This window comes from Elephantulus edwardii, unplaced genomic scaffold (genome assembly GCF_000299155.1).
Source record: "Elephantulus edwardii isolate Elephantulus edwardi_28Jun2011 unplaced genomic scaffold, EleEdw1.0 scaffold00003, whole genome shotgun sequence".
Taxonomy (NCBI): domain Eukaryota; kingdom Metazoa; phylum Chordata; class Mammalia; order Macroscelidea; family Macroscelididae; genus Elephantulus; species Elephantulus edwardii.
Genome location: NW_006399753.1, coordinates 20,492,656 through 20,509,185, shown reverse-complemented (window position 1 = coordinate 20,509,185; position 16,530 = coordinate 20,492,656). Strand labels below are relative to the sequence as shown.

General features: G+C 42.3%; 1 protein-coding gene across 1 annotated transcript in view; it reads right to left on the bottom strand.

The window, feature by feature from the left end:
- SNTB1 (syntrophin, beta 1 (dystrophin-associated protein A1, 59kDa, basic component 1)) overlaps positions 1 to 16,530 on the bottom strand; it is a gene marked incomplete at its 5' end in the record, with an annotated part of 288,235 nt that overhangs the window by 11,345 nt on the left and 260,360 nt on the right. The window lies entirely within an intron of this gene.

Genomic DNA, 16,530 nt, shown 5'->3' with positions numbered 1-16,530 from the left:
ATGATGTTATCTAATCTGTAGGGAATTGCTGAGCCTCTCTGTTGGTCAAATTTTCTCCCATGTGATTTATAATTGTAGAAACTGACTGGAGGGTCTGCTAACGAGTTGGTTCTGACTAGGTGGCCCTGAGTCCGAGTTTGAGTTTGAGGATTTCCTGCCAGGTCCAATATCAAGTTCTTCAACTGGCAGACTGGGAGTAAGACAATGCCCTCAAAGCACGCATTTGATTGAAGATACGGACTAACTCTGCTGTCGAGCTGGAACGGACTCATGTCTGACCTTCTCATGGTTTTTCAGAGACAGTGAAAGGCACAAGTGGAGACGGCCCATCTTCCTCCTGCAGAACTGACGGTGGATCGGAACCGCAAGGGAGGCACCACTCCGGGGTCAGCAGTGCAACTCTCTATACCCAGGAAAGAGGTAAAATGACCTTGAACTCATCCAAATTCAACTACTTTCACTCAGCCCAAAAGAAAAGAAGAAATAACTACAAGAGAGGGAATAATCGAAATTGTGACTCATATTCTCCCCACCACTCCATCTCTGAGCATAGGTATCTCCCCAGGTAAGCATGAGACTAGGAATCTATTCCCTGGGGTAGACATAGTTTCCGTGTGTCTCTCGCAGCTGCAACATCTGGCTGCAAGGAATGTACTTCCGAGCATGCATTTTTCATGCACAAAGCCCCCAAATGCAAGCAAACTCCCTGGAATTCTACTGAAACAGCGGTGAGCTAAGTGAAGACCCAAGAAAGGACTGGCAATGCTGGGCTTCTTGGGAAATCACAGCGGACTGCACTTGATGGAAAGAATGAAGGGATTTCTGAAGACTAATTTTAAAATATACATGATTTTCACACTGCCTTTAAAACTTACTCTCTGCATAAGATGTGACTTCCATAGTAAACAGTTTCTGAGAGGACAGACTTTTGGAAACAATCAAGCCAGAGATTAAAGAGCTCTCAGCACCACCTCTGAGAAGACACTGGTTCCAAACTCTTCCCCATTTGATACCTACATTCTCTCTATGCCTCACCCTCTCAACTTCCTTTTCAGAGCGTCTCTCATATCAATCATTTGCAAGGTGGCATAACTATAATATAGCAAATGTGACAGCCTTCTAGAGTCTTTGCATTTTCAGTCTTATCTTTTTATACAGAAATAAACATGTTAGCATGTATAGAGAAATGCCAGGTGCCTAGCCACCTGGTGGGCTGGGAATGTTATCAGGGAAAAACACTTGTTATCTCGAGGTTAAAAATGACATAAAGAAAATCCAAAAGCTTGTTTTTCTCTTATGAACATATATACTGTTAGCCAAAGGTATCAGTGGAACAAAACCTAGGATTAAAAACCTAGGATTACAGTCTGCAGAATTTCCAGCAACCAGCTTGCCGTGTGCCCTGGAGAGCTTTCTTATATGTACAAAGTTGGAGTGAAAGGTGGTTTATGATGCCAACTGCAAGAAAAGGGTCGGCTAGAAAGTCTTCAGCCTAGAAATATCTTACAAGGAAGGGAAGTCCTGTGACTCCTGCTCAGAGTCTAGAAAAGAGTGAAGACACATGTCTGCTGACACAGGTTCCTGCCACCCACAGGGACTCAAACACGGAGACTAATGATTCCCAGGGAGCCAGGCATTTTGCAACAAGAAGCAAGCCGGAATCGGCTGTGATGGGTGAGCAGCTAGAGATGTCAAGATCAAAGGCAGGCTAAAAAAACCCCAGAAAGCAGCTCTCAAAAGCCAAAAGCAGGCTTTAAAGACGTTGGGGGGGAGGGGAGGGTCAAGCACAATTTTATTAAGAAAAGGTGTCCATGGGAGTCAAGCATTTATACTATGCTTTCCTGCGTGCCTGCTCATAAGTGTTTTATACTCAAAGTTTCACTGTTACAAGTTTTAGATGCTTTGAGAAATAGATCCAGCTCTGTCTTCTAAAATCCTAAAATTTGTACCAGTTGAGCATAGGAGGGAAGAAGCATGGGAAAGTAAGAGAAGACATGGGCTTGAGAGGCATAAAAACCTGCATTACAAGCCCGTTGTTTAACTATTTTAAGTTCTGCAACCTCATAACATGAAGTTAGGAAACCATACCCATGCTGTACCCAGCCTGTCTTTCAGATGGGTTTGCTCTGTAGGGATTACTGCCTTAACCTTAACTGCAGGGACCTCTAGTTAGGGTTAGTGATTGGGAAGAAGCTATGCTGAAATCCCAAAGGAACACAGTTCGAATCCACCAGCTGCTCCACGGGAGAAAGAAGGGCAATCTCTTCCCATGTGTTTTACTCCCTCGGAAAACCTGCTAGAAGCTCAGCCGTGGGTCGATTTCTGACTCGACAGCACGCAACAACAATAAACTCTTACCCTCAGTTTTCTAATTGGGAAAATACAATTTCTACCTCAGAGGATTAGAATGAAATAAAAGAAAATAAAAGTTTCATAGTGCAGTGGTTTTTATCTTTCCCTAACTTGCAAAATAAGCAGGCGAGTATGCTTCTTCACTGTGGAGTCCCTGGAACCTGCAAATAGCCAATGTGTTTGCTGCTATCTGGCGGGCTGGAAGGTCAATCCAGCCACAGACACCTCAGGAGAAGGGCCAGCTGATCTTATTCCAAAAACCCAGACGTGGAAATGCTGACAGAGCTCAGTTTTACTTTCACAAGCAAAAAAAAAAAAAAAAAGAAGGGATATGGAACTGCTATTTTTGTAATACAAGATATTTAGTGTAGTATTTAGCACATACACACCTGTGGAAACTCTATGAACTTAGAGAAAGGACAATAGTTAAAGAACAGGGTTAAGGTCTTGTGTTTATAGGGTTGCTACTCAAAGACACTTAACAACAACAAAATAGAATGCCAGGCCCTTGTCTCTGTTTCGGAGACTGGGTGAAGTGGCTGGACTCTGTAAGATGGTGTTCCTGTTTTGGTGATGGATAACGTGGTTGTTTTTTATTCAAGCCTCTTGTTTAGCATTAACAAGACACTCCTAGAGGACCCTTATATTTAAAAGGTGGGACCGAGGGATTATATTTTAATCCCTTTTTACTATATTTTGGAGGAACTCTGGTCATTTTGCTGGGCTGAGGTAATCTGAATTTGCTGTGACACTGAACCTTGTGCCATTGGAGTCTCAAATGTCATAATGGAACAACTGTGCTACAGGTGTGCCAAACACCATAATGGCTACACATCGTGGGCAGTGTTTGGTGGAGCTCCCAGAGTGATTCAGGTTTGGAAGCAGGAGTGGCATCCACTTCCTAAACCACATGCCTCTAGAAACTCTATGAACTTGGAGAAACAACAGTAGTTATAGAAAAGGCTTCAGGCTTTTTGTTCATAGAGTCGCTATGAGTTGTTCTCAACTCGATGGCAATCATCAACAACAACAACATTTAGTGCATAGTAACACTCATTCAATGAAAATTGGGGCTTTTTAATGCAGCTCTGGGGGTGCAGTGCACAGTGAGCTGTGCTACGACCCGAAGACCATGTCTGTCCAGTGGTTCAAGTCAACAACTCATAGGGAGAAAGATGAGCTATTTCCTTCCACACAATTGACAGCTTCAGAAACCCACTGGGCCATCAACTCTGAGTCAGTTCTGACTCAACAGTCGTGGATCGGAGGTTCATCTGGGAACGGCGCTGCTAACGCAAACATGGTGCCCCTCGGACTGTTCGAACCCACCAGTGACTCCAATGGAGAAAGACGGGCAAGCTCCTCTCATGATTTACAGCCTCTGAAAACCCACTGGAGGGTCAGCTAGGAGGTGATTCCAACTTGATGGAAATGAGGTTTTTGAATGGCTTAACTTGTAACAAACTGTGGTTGACCTTGAGCAGAATGAGAATCCCAGAACACTTAATCGTGCTTTTGAGAAACCTATACTTGGATCAAGAAGCTGGTGTCAGAACAGAGCCAGGAAACACTGCATTGGTTCAAAATCAGAAAAGGTGTGTGTCAGGGACACATCCTATCTCCATACCTTTTCAATCTTTATTCAGAACAGATCATTCAGGAGGAATGTGGCATCAGGGTTGGAGGAAGACTCATCAACAACTTGTCCTATGCAGATGACACACCTTGCTTGCTGAAACTGAGGAGGACCTGAGGCATTTGCTACTGACTTCAATAAGGACTGAAGCTCAACATGAAGAAAACAAAGATTCTCCCCAGTGGGCCAGCTGTCAGCATCACAACAGATGGAGAAAAGATTGAGATTGTTGACAGCTTGAGCTTGCTTAGCTCTACCATCAATACTCTTGGTACCAGCAGCCAGGAAATCAAAAGACAAATTTCACTGGGAAAGTAGGCTGTCAGGGACCTCTCCAGAGTACTGAGGAGCAATGATGTCTGTCTAGAGATCAAGGTGCTCCTGATCCAAGCCATGATCTTTACATTTACTATGCAGAAGCAAGCTGGACAATGAATATGGATGACAGAAGAATCAATGTCTTTAAGTTGTGGTGCTGGAGAAGAGTACTGAATATACCATGAACTGCCATGAGAACAAACAGGTCTTTCCTAGAGAGAGCGAAACCAGGCTGCTACTTGGGGGCAAGGATTTTGAAGCTCTGTCTCATAAACTTTGGGTATGTGGCCTGGAGGGACCAGTCCTTGGAGAGGGACACCATGCTGAGAAAGGTGGAGGGACAGGACAGGTGAGGAGGACCCTAGATGAGGTGGATTGACACAGTAACTGGGGTAAAGGGGTTAGGGGTGTCAGAGACAGTGAGATTGGCTCAGGATAGGACAGGGTTTAGAGCTATTCTACAGCACTATATTCTATAGTGTCTCTAGGAGTTGCAAGTGACTCAACAGCATATAACAACAACAACAATTTTTTTCTCACTGTCCATTCTCTAAATATTCATGCAAAGCACAGCAACTGTCACTCTGCAGGCAGTATGAATGTATGGAAGAGGTGGAAGGGAAGATAAAATGTGACATACCAAGATCTAGAGCTCTCTTAAAGACTACTGTTTGCGTGTGTCTGTGTGTGTGTGTGTGTGCAAATTTCCTACCATTATTAACTGACTCCAGAGAGCCTAAATAATTCAGACTATTCATGACTGTGTGTATTCTAACAAACCGTGGCTGACACTGAGAAGAATGAGAACCCCAGAACATTTATTTTACTTATATGAAACCTATATCCAGACCAAGAAGCTGTTGTTCGAACAGAGCAGGAAACACTTCATGATTTAAAATCAGGAAAGATGTGCATCAGGTTTGCATCCTTTCTCCATACCTATTCAATCTGTATACTGAACAAATTGAGAAGTCAGACATATGAAGAATAATGTGGCATCAGAATAGGAGGAAGAATCATCAACAACCTGCATTATGCAGATGATAAAAACTTGCTGAAAGTGAGGAGGACATGAAATGCTTGCTGCAGAAGATTAAAGATTATAACCTTCAATATGGATTGCATCATAACATCAAGAAGGCAAAAATCCTCACCAATGGACCAATAGGTAATAGCAAGATAAGATGGAGGAAAGACTCAAATTGTTGATGGTTTCATCTTACGTGGATCCACAATTAATACCCTTGGTACATACCAGTGGTCAAGAGATCAGGAGACAGGAAGGCTCCCTGTTAGGGACCTCTCAAAATTACTTAGAAGAATAGTGTCAGTGTGAAGACCAAGGTGTGCTTTATTCCTACCATGGTCTTTTTAATCATTTTCCAGGTATCTGAGAGCTGGACAATGAACAAAGATGACAGAAGAACTGATGCCTTTGATTGTGGTGTTAGAGAAGAGCTCTGAGTATCCCGTGGACTGCCAGAAGAACAAACAGATATATCTTGGAGACTGTGCAGACTGAATGCTCTGTGGTGGCAGAGATGCCAAAGCTTCATCTCACATACTTTGGGTATGTTGCTAGGAGAGGCTATTTAGTGAGGGTCAGTGAAAGAGAGGAAGACCCTCAACCTGGTGAACTGACACAATAACTGCAGCAATAGTTCAAGTATGTCAGAGGATGGCACAGAGTAGGATAGGGTTTAGATCTGCTGTTCATACTATCGCTATGAGTTGAACTTGACTTGAAGGCACCTAACAACAACAATAAAAAACAACTATAAAAAATTGTTAGAAAAGTTTCATTTGGTAACTCAAAATACGAGGAATAAAAATCACTAACAGAAAAGATCCCAGCTCAGTATCACAGGGTGTAACTGATGGGAAAACTCAGAGTTATAGGAAGCTATGATGAAAAGAGCCTTTGGTACTTTGTAAATTTCAGCACTAAATTCTCGTTGACTGAAAAATAAGAGGCAAGAGGGAAAAAAAATAGATTTTTCAAATAACCAAACATGAATTATTTGCCACTTACGTTAAAGGAGAAGTTGATTTGCTATCTGAGAATTAGCAGACACTCTGGTTTATATGTTCTTTTAAATATGTCAATACTGGTCTAAACGAAACATATAGTACTTTATATTAACTGAGATAAAGCAAACTGTCTTCCACCACCTAGTGAGTGTATTTTACCATTCTTCTCACAGATTGTCTAAAAAAACCCAAACTTTGTAATTTAAAGGTAAATTTTTAAATGGTATGGTACTTCAATGAACCAAAATCGTTCACTTTGGTTTTTAAAATCCGGTCTTCGATGCCGTGGAATGTGGCACACGGTTCCACTGGTTTGTTTAATATTAGTGTTGATACACTGTGCCCTCTTGGCCTCTCCTGCATCTGCCAGTGTCTGAGCTACTAGAAAAGGTACACGTCCAGCTTCTAACACTTGCAGGTTGTTGCTATCAAATAGCCCTGCTAAGAATGAAGTTAAGTGTTCCATGGGAGGGCGAACCTACTCACCTGTGGCCTCATTATTCCCTTGCATTATCCAACTGGCCTCCAGCCATTGAGTCAGGAGAGAAGCCAGGAACTGTGAATTGTAGCTGTGAGGTTCCACTGTCCTCAAAGATGCTCTGAAAAGCCTCAAAGGAGCTTCCTGAGCTGCTCAAGGCCCTTTTCCACTCCTGCCACCCCAACACCAAAAATCACTGCCTGATTTCCTCACCCAATCAATCAAGATTTCACTATTCACCAGACGATGTACTCAACAGAGATTTTATTGAGTATATATTTATTCTATGCCAGATTTGGAACTAGGGAGAGGGAACTGAAGAGTTGATGCTCAGCTTGAGTCTTGAAGAGATGATCCAGTTTAGAGGAGACATCCTCCAAAGCACTAGCTCAAACAGAATAAGGTGGTACGGCATGGTTTAAAATCAGGAAAAGTATGTGTCAAGGTTTATCTTCCATAATCCATAGTCAATCTGTATGCTAAGCAAATAATAATCCAAGAAGATTCATATAGAATTGTTTTCGTGAAGAAGAGTGTGGCATTAAGATTGCAGGAAAACTCACCAACAATATGCTTATGTAGATGATACAACTTTGCTTGCTCAAAGCAAAGAGGATTTGAACAGTTACAGCAGAAGATCAAGGACTACAGCCTTCAGTATAGATTACAGTTCAAAACCAAGAAAACAAAAATCTTCACCACTAAATAGGCAACATCATGACAGATGGAAAAAAGATTGAAGTTGCCAATGATGCTGTTTCATTTGGATCCACTAATAACAATACCTATGGTAGCTGCAGTCAAGAAATCAAAAGATGAACTGCATTGGGCAAATCTACTGTCAAGAACCTCTTTACAGTGCTGAAGAACAGTGATGTCAGCTTAAAGAGGAAAATGACCCTGGACCAAGCCAGAGCATTTTCAATCACTTCTTAAGCACTTCTTATGCCTGTGAAAGATGGAGACTGAATTAGGAAGACTGAAAAAGAATTAATGCCTTTGAGGTGCTAAAAATATTGAATATGCCATGGACTAACAAAGGAACAAACCATTTGTCTTAGAAATGCAACCAGTGTGCTCTTCAGAGGCAAGGATGGTGAGACTTCATCTCACATACTTTTGAGCATGTGAAAAAAAGGGCCAGTCCTTGGAAGAGACATCATGCTTTGAAAGGTGGAGGATCAAGGAGGAAGACTTTTGATAGGGATTGACACAGTGGTGACAATAATGAACAGAGATTATGAGGCTAGCACAAGATAGGGTAGGGTTTTGATCTGCTGTACACAGCGTTACTGAGTTTGGATTGACTCAACATAACAATTCCCACAGCCTCTCACTATACGTTCAGCAGCAAGCTGGCTTCACTAAGTTCTTGGGAGACTCAGTTCTGAGAACTATGGAAGGGTCAGCTTCCTACAGAAAGAGTAGTGGATGTAAGCCGGGTGGGAGTTTGAATGGAGAATTTCTTCCCATTGGGATTGTCCAATCATTATGAAGATCTTCCTTCAGCAGGTGAGACTAAGTAACTTTCAAGAAAAGAATTCCTAAAACCATTATTGTAGAACAAGCATGAGGATCCAAAGGGGTGGGGCACTTAATCATAGGGTCACAATCTGATGGGTGGAGGGAGGAGTGAGTAAAGGAAAAGGGAAAGATCTGGTGTGAAAAACAATGATACAAACTTTATAAGTAAACTAGTATAAAATTTTTTTAAAAAAGAAAAGAACTCCTATCAGAAGACTGAAAAGCAGTGAACGAAAGTGCAGGATAAAGGAAAAGGAAGATCCTGACCTTTACCAACATTAGTGGGCTCTCTCCTACCAAGACTAGAAATGAACAGATTTCTTTTATTCTTTGTATCATTCTCAAATAACTGCTTTTGACTTGTCAGCAACAGTAAGTTGAGGATCATGTACACTTTGTTTCATACACTTTGTTTTACTGTGCTTTGCAGACCGTATATTTTTTACAAATTGGAGGTGTGTGACAACTCTGTCAGCAAGTCAACATATTGTTCCATTTTTCCAACAACAAGTGCTCACTCTGTATTTCTGGTTGCATTCTGAAACTCCTCACAATTATTACAAACTTCTTCATAAAGTTATTGCACTTAGCAGGTTAGAGTACAATGTAGACATAACATTTATATGCACTTGGAAATGTGATAAAATTGTGAGATCTGCTTTATTTCCATGGTGGTCTGAAATCAAACTTTGCATAACTCAAAGGTTCACCTGCACTCTTGAAGAGACAGTCACTGGTATCCTACAGGAGGAAACCAGACAAAGATGTGATTGGTTTAAAACTCATGGCACTGCAAAGATGAGGCAAGGCCACTGGGTAAGACTAACACTTTTCTCTTTCTTTGTTAAATGGGAATGAAAACACAAATCAAAACAAAGTCTTTCCATATGACCCAGCTATTCCACTGCTTGGAATATACACCAAGAAAATGAGAACTGAGGCACAGAGACTTGTACACCAATATTCACAATAGTTCGGACTAATTCATATTCACCATAGCAAAAACATGGAGACATTCTAAAGTGCAACGACAACTGAATGGATTGAGAAATTATGGAACATTCACACAATGGAACACTACACAGCATGAAGGAGCAATGATTTTGTAAATTACTACCTAACTTGAGAGGGACTGGAGAGCATTATGCTGAGTGAACTAACTCAGGTTCATAGACAAATACCGTATAAAACCACTATTGTGAAATGAGTACCAGGATCTCAAGTGAGAAGAAGGGGAAGAAGGAGGGGGGCAGAGGGGTGAGGATGTGGGGGGTAGGGGAGCTTAATCATAGGGCCGCACAGTTTGATGGGTGGAGGGAGGGCTGGGTAAAAGAAAGGGGAAAGATACGGTGTGAAAAACAATGTATACAAACTTTGCAAGTAAACCAGTATAAAATAAAAAAGAATTAAAAAATAGAGTAGTATTTTTATCTCTGAAAAAAGAAAGTCTTTCCGATTGAGGGCCCAAATTAGGAGAATTCTCTTACAACGTCAAGGACATCATAAGCTGCTGCTTTTCCATCTGGAAAGAAGATAAAGGAAGAGGCCGACCTGTGCCGTCAGGCTAACAGTGATATTTGAGATATAGGAGACTCAATCGTTGCTTTGCTGCCTTATAAAAATCACGGCTGTGAGACTCGATGATAAGATTTAATGGCAGGCCAGACGAAAGAGGCATTTCTAAACTAGCACCGTGCTGCCTGAGTGACTTCAAGTCTTTACACACTAAGGTACGTGTTGTTGTTATGTGGTGTCAAGGTGAGGGTGACTCATAGCGACCCTCTGCACCTCAGATTTAAACCTGTCGCAGCCTACATCATCCTCACCATCTAGGAAAGAATTAACAGTGACATGCTTGTAGTTGTGTACCATGGAGGAGGAACCAACCCATAGTGGACCCTGAACGTGAGTTTTCAGAGGCAGCAAACTGCGTGGGTAGAGGTTACCCATTTTCCCCCAACAGAGTGACTGATGGTATTTTAACCCTAATATAGGAGTTAATAAGTGAAATTCTTGGAATCTCTGGAAAATCTTGGGGGGTGGAGGGGGAAAGAGATGTTGAAAGACTGGGAAAGTGGCTATGGTATCTTGGTTTCCAAAACACAGAATAAAGTAACTTCTACAACTTTGTTCCCATTCAAGACTCTGGAACAAACTTTTTTTGCCATTTTGTAAATTTTTAAAGAATTTTTTTAATTTTTATTGTATTATTTTTATGTGTACCGTCAAATCAGATCTGACTGGTACAGGAGGAGATTGGCCCCTCCTTCTCCAGCAGAGCATATGGTGGATTTGAACCACATACTTCTGGGATTGCAGTGCAGCATCTTGCCACTAGGCCGTCAGAGCTCCCTCATTTTTTAAATTATTATTAATTCTAATGAAACTTTACAAACTTTGGATTTCCATTCCTTTATTGTTTCACTTTTCTCCCTGCCCAACCTTCCCCCTCAGTTTTGCTCTTCTCTTTGAAAAGGAAAATTCTTTCATTGTTATACAATCCCTCCCCCCAATTCTACTCCACTATGAAGGCTTCATTTTGAAAAGTAAAAGAAAAATTCTTTCATTAACAAACTTTTTAAGTAATTTTTAAAAGAAGAAGTTCATGAGAATCTACATGGCCTCCCTCCTTTAAATGTTTCATTCAGAAACACACACTTGACCTATTTTAAAATGCAAAGAATAGATGAAGTGAATTTTCAGAAAAAGCATATTAAAGTTCCCGTCAATATTCCTTTGGACACAATAAAGGAACAAGTGCTGAATACAAAGATGACTATCAGTTCACTGAGTCCCTTCTTAAATGACCATACTCACTATATTGTTAGGTGCCAGGTCATTGAGTGAGACTCACAGAGACTCTACAGATAAAAGCCCTGAACTCTGTCCTATCCTGTGCCATCCTGACATATCATCATCTCTGACATATTTAAGCCAACTGCTGCAGTCACTGTGCCCATCTATTTCACTGAGGGTCTTCCTCTCCTTGGCTGACCTTGCAACTTTCCAAGTATAATATCCCTTCCCAAGAAATAACCTCTTCTAGAAACATGCCCAGAGGAAGAGAGATGAAGCTTCTTTCTCCTTGCCTCCAGGCAGTATTCTGATTGCACTTTTTCCAAGATATATGTCTGCAGCTTCCAATATGGATTGAGGCTCAATGTCAAGAAGACAAAGATTCTCACCATTGGACCAACTGACAGCATCAGGATGGATGGTGAAGAGATTGACATTCTACACAGCTTTAGTTTGCTTGGCTCCACAGTCAACAGTCTTGGCACCAGCAGCCAGGAAATTAAAAGGTGTATTGCCATGGGAAAGTCTGCTGTTAGGGACCTCTCCAAAGTACTGAAGAGCAATGGTGTATCTCTGGAGACTGAGGTGCATCTGATACAGGCCATGGTCTTCGCAATCACTTGTTATGCATCAGAGAGTTGGACAATGACCAAGGAGGATAGAAGGAGAATTGATGCCTTTGAGCTGTGGTGCTGGAGAAGAGTATTGAGAATACCATGGACTGCTAGGAAAACAAACAGATTTGTCCTAGAAAGGGTTAAACCAGGTGGCTCCTTGGAGGCAAGAATTCTGAGGCTCCGTCTAACATATTTGGACATGTTGTGAGGAGAGACCGGTCCTTGGAGAAGAACATCATGCTTGGGAGGGTGGAGGGACAGCGCAGGAGGGGAAGGCCCTCTATGAGGTGGATTGATTCAGTGACTGGTATAATTGGGATGGGAGTGTCAGAGACAGTGCGATTGGCACAGGACAGAGCAGAGTTTAGGTCTGCTGTACAGAGGGTCGCAATGAGTCGCAAGCAACTTAACGGCACATAACAACAACAACAACATATGTCTGTTCTTTTGGCCATCCATGGGATATTCAGTGCTCTTCTCCAACAGCACAACTCAAAGGCATAAATTCTTTTTATGTCATCCTTAGTCACCGTCCAGCTCTCCAATGCATAGCAAGTGACTGAAAGACCACGGCCTGAATCAGGCACACCTTAACCTTCAAATTGACATCATTGCTCTTCAATATTTTGGAGAGCTCCCTGATAGCTAACTTGCCCAAAGCAGTATGCATCCTGATCTCCTGACTGTTGGTACCAAAGTGCTGATTGTTGATCTGAGTAAAATTAAATAATTGAGTTTCTCCACATAACATGATGCTGTCTGCTGGTCCCGTGGTAAGGATTTTTGTCTTTTTGATATAAGATGTTATCCACATTGAAGGCTGTAGTTCTTGAATTTATGCATCAAATGTTTCAAGTCTTCCTTTTTAGCAAGCACAGTTGTGCCATCTGTATAATGGGTTGGTTTAATAAGGAATAAAGGCAGAACTCTGCCTCACACTTGCCCTGTCAGGCATCTTCATCAGTGACTTATGGGGAAGAGTAGAGGACACAGGGGCAGCAAACAGATGGGAGGTCCCAAAAAACCATGGGCATGATCACATGATCAGAATGCAAAATTTTTAAGGCAAAAATATAAGAACCTAACCAAAGAGAAATCTAGAAGAGAGAAGACAGAGTGTAGAAACATGACAGAAAATTTATTTGAATCATCTCATACCTAGGCCTATCCAGGGAGAACCACACAAGGTCTGGAGGAGCTGCCTCTTGGGAGCCGTGATGGTTAATTTTATGTGTCACCCTGGCCGGGCTAAATGCACAACTGCTTGATCAAACCTTAGTCTAGATTTTACTGTGAATGTATTGTGTAGACAAGGTTAAACATTTATAATCAGTTGGCATGAAAGGAGATTATCCTTAATAATGTGGGTGGACCACAACCAGTCGGTTGAAAACCCTGAGAGCAAAAAATGATGTTTGCAAAGAACAAGAAATTCTAACATAGAACTTTGCTTGAGTTTCTAGCCTGCTACTATGCCTTACAGACATCAGGCCTGCCAGGCCCACATTCACATGAGTTTATTCTTTAAAACAAATCTGTCTCTCTGTTATTACTTATCTGCTCTGCTGCTCTGACAGTCTTGACTGATACAGGAACCAAAGACAAACTGGGTAATGCCAACAAAGAAGAAACTGCCGAGGTTAGTGGCTACCAGGTCTTCCTGTGCGGAGAACTGTGTCTCATCTTTCAAGGTTGTTGCTGTTGTTGTTGGGTGCTGCTGAGTATGAGTCAACGTGACTCCATGAACAGCCAACTTTAATCCTATCCTATCCTATCCTATCCTATCCTATCCTATCCTATCCTATCCTATCCTATCCTATCCTATCCTATCCTATCCTCCCCTCCCCTCCCCTCTCCTATCCTACCCTATTCTGTGCCATCCTTATCATCTCTGATACACTAGAACCCATGGCTGAAGGGACCATGTCAATCCATCTCATTGAGGGTCGTCTTCTCCTTCACTGACTATCTTTCCAAGCTTGATGTTCCCTTCCAAAGAACAGCCTTGACTAGCTACATGTCCAAAGCATGAAAGACAAAGTTTCACCATCTAAGCCTCCATGAAGAATTCTGGCTGCAGTTTTTCCAAGACTCATTTAACTTGTTCTTTTGGGAGTCTATAGAATATTCAGTACTCTTCTCCAGCTCTACAACTCAAAGGCATCAATTCTTCTGTCATCCTTATTCACTGTCCAGACCTCTGAAAAGGAGCAGGTGATTGAGGAAACTATGGCCTGAATCAGGTGCAAATTGCTCTTCAAATTGACATCATTGCTCTTCTGCATTTTGGGGAGGTTCCCAACAGGAAGCTTGCTCAATGCAACACATTTCCTGATTTACTGTCTGCTAGTACCAGGAGTGTTGACTGTTGATCCAAGCAAGACAAAATCATTGACAGCTTTGACCTTTCCCCATGTATCGCAATGTTGACTGTTGGTCCTATGGTAAAGACTTTTGTTTTCTTGGTATTAGCATGTAATCCGTACTGAAGGCTGTATGATCCTTGATCTTCTACAGCAAGTGCTTCATATCTGCCCTGTCCACAAACACGGTGCTGAACAAAGAAATCTGCTGGGACTCGATTAAATACAGTGAGATTCCCCGCAATGTAGAGTCCCCTTCCCTGGATTCTCACTTGACCCCACTGTCTTTTAATTACCTCCTGTCCTCCTTCAGGGGAGGGATTTCCCACATCCCCCTTTAATTCCAGATGTCTTGGTCTATATCTGAAGCATAGTCGGTTTTTCATAAATGTTGTCTGGATATTTTGCATGAACGCATATTACTAAAAGCAATTTGAAAAACGTGAGTTTAGTTTTGTAATGCAACACACACACAAGTCACGTGTGCTTGAGTGTGGGTGTGTGGTGTGCATGTGCAGGTATGCGCACGCACATACATACACACTCCCCCACCTCTGATCTATTTTGAAAGGCTGTGAAATTTGAGGCCAGTGAAGAGGTCTTGTAAGGGCGCTACACGTGTGGACCACACTGAAGAGCACAGCATGAAGCCAGATCTGGGCCCTGAGGGACAAGTCCATGTCAACTGCACACAGACATTCTAAAAGTCAGCATGTGGACTTCTGAAAAGGTAGGCTAAGGACAGGATCTGTTTGTCCAAGTCCTCCCCATTCCTCCAAAAAGAGCCTTTTCTTCACCCAAGATCCTTCCCAAAGATCTGCATACAATCTCAAGGGAAATTGAAAATAGTTATTATTTATCTTTCAATTATTTTACAATTTCAGTTATTTGTGTATCCTTAGAAATACAACCATCTGTCCTTTCTCTGAGGAAGGGACTGAACTACAACAAGGCTGTTTCCCAAGAGAAGGTTACATTCTTATCCAGCTAGGAATTAAAAAAAAAAAAAAGTGCTGGCACCTTGGGACTGGCTTTCAAACTGCAATTCATGCCCAGTTCCTCCATTTATCTCACACCGCTTGAGAAGCCCAAGGACAAGTATTTTTCCACAGCTCTGGACATTACACACACACACACACCCAACAAACAACAGCGAGGTTCTAAGTTCCTATTTGCTGAGAGTGTGAATACAAGAAAAAGTAAATCGGATCATAAAACATGAACAAGTGAGGGAAAAGAATGAGCACAGAGGTAAGAGGCAGCAGAGCAGAGGAAAAACCTCAGCGCTGGCATTTGCCAATTCTGTGACTTTGACAAATTTCTGGAAATCCCCCCGTCTCTGTCTTCTCAACTGCAAACTAGGAATATGCCTACCACGCAAGAGGGAAGACCCCGGATGAGATGGATTGACTCAGTAACAGGGGAGATGGACTGACTCAGTAACAGGGGTACTGGGGATTGTAGGAGACAGTAAGCTTGGCTCAGAAGAGGGCAGAGTTCAGAGTTGTTCATGGGGTCACGATGAGTTGCAAGTGACTTGATGGCTCAGAACAATGTGTAGTATTGTCGTGAGGGTTGAATGAGTTAATATGTGAGTACGATATAGAACAGCATTTGGCAGAAAGTAAAAGCTGACAGCTCAAATCCATGATCTGCTCCTTCAGGGGATAAAGATGGCCAGTCTCCTCCTGTAAAGATTGACAAACCTCACAAACTCAACAGGAGGGTCGCTAGGACTCTGAAACAGCTGGATGGCAGTAGGTATTCTTATCATCAGGAGCCCTGGTGGTCTAGTGGTTAAAACACTGGCTGCTGGCCAAGAGGTCAGTGGTTCAAGCCCACCAGCTGCTCCACAGGAGAAAGATGTGGCAATGTGCACCGTAAAGACTTCTAGCTTTGAGATCCCTCTGGGGGAAATTTCTATTCATCCTCATAAGGTCACTATGGGTTGGAATTGACTCTGTTATGGTGGGTTTGGTTTTGGTTATTATCAAAGGACTCCCTGGGTGGTGCAAATTATGAATACGTTTGGTTACTAACCTAAAGGTCTCTGACACAGAAAGTGCGGTGGTTCAAGGTCACCCAGCAGGAATTCAGAAGAAAGGCTTGGTGATCTACTTGTGAAAAATCAGTCACTGAAACCCCAAGGAGCAGAGTTCTAGTCTGACACACATGGGGTCACAATGACTTAGAATGGGACTTCATGACAGCCGGGTAGGCTAACAACTAAAAGAAAAGAGAAAAATGCCTAAAAGTACTTCAACATCCCAAAGTGGTGGCTTCCACAAGGCTCAAAGTGGCTGTAGACAGGAGGGAGCCTGTCAGTGGAAGAGTTCACCCCTCTACCAGCAACCAAGGTGGGTTACCCCTTCAGCTACCCACCAAAGCACCACCAGCTACCTCTTAATCTTGACA